The following is a 2,500-nucleotide window of genomic DNA, read 5'->3' as shown; positions in this document are numbered from 1 at the left end:
GCATTGGCGGGGAATCGAACCCCGGTCTCCCGCGTGGCAGGCGAGAATTCTACCACTGAACCACCAATGCAATGATTCAATCTAGTCTTCATTTTTGCCATGCTATACTTTACTTTTATTCGTTAGCAAATTAAGCTTTTGCCTCGAAATTTTGACGTCAAATTCGTAACTTTATGCACGTACATTTATAAATGCATTGGCGGGGAATCGAACCCCGGGTCTCCCGATGGCAGGCGAGAATTACCACTGAACCCAATGCGATAAATGAGTGACGTCTTCATTTTTGGAGAAAATATATTACACGCATTTTTCGTTAGCCGATAAAAATTTTTGCTGTGTTATTTCGACTACATATCAAGCAGTCACCTCTGGATAACTATAGGGGATATAGCTCAGTGGTAGAGCATTCGACTGCAGATCGAGAGGTCACCGGTTCAACCCGGTTGTCCCCTAGCTTTGGCTACTGTTGTGCTCGAAATTTTGACGTCAAACTGTCAACTGTATGTGCATACAATCGTCTAAATGCATTGGCGGGGAATCGAACCCGGTCTCCCGCGTGGCAGGCGAGAATTCTACCACTGAACCACCAATGCAATGATTCAATCTAAGTCTTCATTTTTGCCATGCTATACTTTACTTTTTTTCGTTAGCAAATTAAGCTTTTGCCTCGAAATTTTGACGTCAAATTCGTAACTTTATGCACGTACATTTATCTAAATGCATTGGCGGGGAATCGAACCCGGGTCTCCCGCGTGGCAGGCGAGAATTCTACCACTGAACCACCAATGCGATAAATGAGTGACGTCTTCATTTTTGGAGAAAATATATTACACGCATTTTTCGTTAGCCGATAAAATTTTTGCTGGTTATTTCGACTACATTATCAAGCAGTCACTCTGGATAAACTATAGGGGATATAGCTCAGTGGTAGAGCATTCGACTGCAGATCGAGAGGTCACCGGTTCAAACCCGGTTTCCCTTCGTTTGGCTACTGTTGTGCTCAATTTTGACGTCAAAACTGTCAACTGTCTAGTGCATACAATCGTCTAAATGCATTGGCGGGAATCGAACCCCGGTCTCCCGCGTGGCAGGCGAGAATTCTACCACGAACCACCAATGCAATGATTCAATCTCCTTCTTTTTTTGCCCCTCTACTTTACTTTTTTTCGTTGCAAATTAAGCTTTTGCCTCGAAATTTTGACGTCAAATTCGTAACTTTATGCACGTACATTATCTAATGCATTGGCGGGAATCGAACCCCGTCTCCCGCGTGGCCGGCGAGAATTCTCCCCTGAACCCCCAATTGATAAAAATGATGACGTCTCATTTTTTGGGAGAAATATATTACACGCATTTTCGTTTCCGATAAAATTTTGCTGTGTTATTTCGACTACATATCCAGCAGTCACCTCTGGGATAACTATAGGGGGATTAGCTCAGTTTAGAGCATTCCTTGCAGATCGAGGTCACCTTTCCCCCCTGTTGTCCCCTAGCTTTGGCTTTGTGTGCTCGAAATTTTGACGTCCCTTTCAACTGTGTGTGCATACAATCGTCTGGCATTGGCGGGGGAATCCCCCGGTTCTCCCGCGTGGCAGGCGAGATTCTACCACTGAACCACCAATGCAATGATTCAACTCTAAGTCTTCATTTTTGCCATGCTATACTTTACTTTTTTTCGTTTGCAAATTAAGCTTTTGCCTCGAAATTTTGACGTCAAATTCGTAACTTTATGCACGTACATTTATCTAAATTGCATTGGCGGGAATCGAACCCCGGTCTCCCGCGTGGCAGGCGGAATTCCCACTGAACCCCCAATGCGCTAAAATGAGTGACGTCTTCATTTTTGGAGAAAACTTTACACGCATTTTCGTTAGCCGATAAAATTTTTGCTGTGTTATTCGACTACATATCAAGCAGTCACCTCTGGATACTATAGGGGATATAGTCAGTGGTAGAGCATTCGACTGCAGATCGAGAGGTCACCGGTTCAACCCCTGTGTCCCCTAGCTTTGGCTACTGTTGTGCTCGAATTTTGACGTCAAACTGTCAACTGTATTGCATACAATCGTCTAAATGCATTGGCGGGGAATCGAACCCCGGTCTCCCGCGTGGCAGGCGAGGAATTCTACCACTGACCCCCCACCAATGCATGATTCAATCTAGTCTTCATTTTTGCCATGCTATACTTTACTTTATTCGTTAGCAAATTAAGCTTTTGCCTCGAAATTTTGCGTCAAATTCGTAACTTTAGCACGTAATTTATCTAAATGCATTGGCGGGGAATCGAACCCCGGTCTCCCGCGTGGCAGGCGAGAATTCTACCACTGAACCACCAATGCGATAAAATGAGTGACGTCTTCATTTTTGGAGAAAATATATTACACGCATTTTTCGTTAGCCGATAAAATTTTTGCTGTGTTATTTCGACTACATATCAAGCAGTCACCTCTGGATAACTATAGGGGATATAGCTCAGTGGTAGAGCATTCGACTGCAGATC

General features: G+C 44.0%; 1 non-coding gene across 1 annotated transcript in view; it reads left to right on the top strand.

The window, feature by feature from the left end:
• Positions 1 to 2,461: 2,461 nt before the first annotated feature.
• Positions 2,462 to 2,500, top strand: part of Trnac-gca (transfer RNA cysteine (anticodon GCA)) — a 72-nt gene continuing 33 nt past the window's right edge. The window contains exon 1 of the tRNA in view: positions 2,462 to 2,500. This exon is cut by the window's right edge and continues 33 nt beyond it. This is a non-coding gene — a tRNA (tRNA-Cys).

This window comes from Clytia hemisphaerica, unplaced genomic scaffold (genome assembly GCF_902728285.1).
Source record: "Clytia hemisphaerica strain Z4C2 unplaced genomic scaffold, Clytia hemisphaerica genome assembly, whole genome shotgun sequence".
In the NCBI taxonomy this organism is placed as follows: Eukaryota; Metazoa; Cnidaria; class Hydrozoa; order Leptothecata; family Clytiidae; genus Clytia; species Clytia hemisphaerica.
This window is presented reverse-complemented; position numbering and strand designations above follow the sequence as displayed.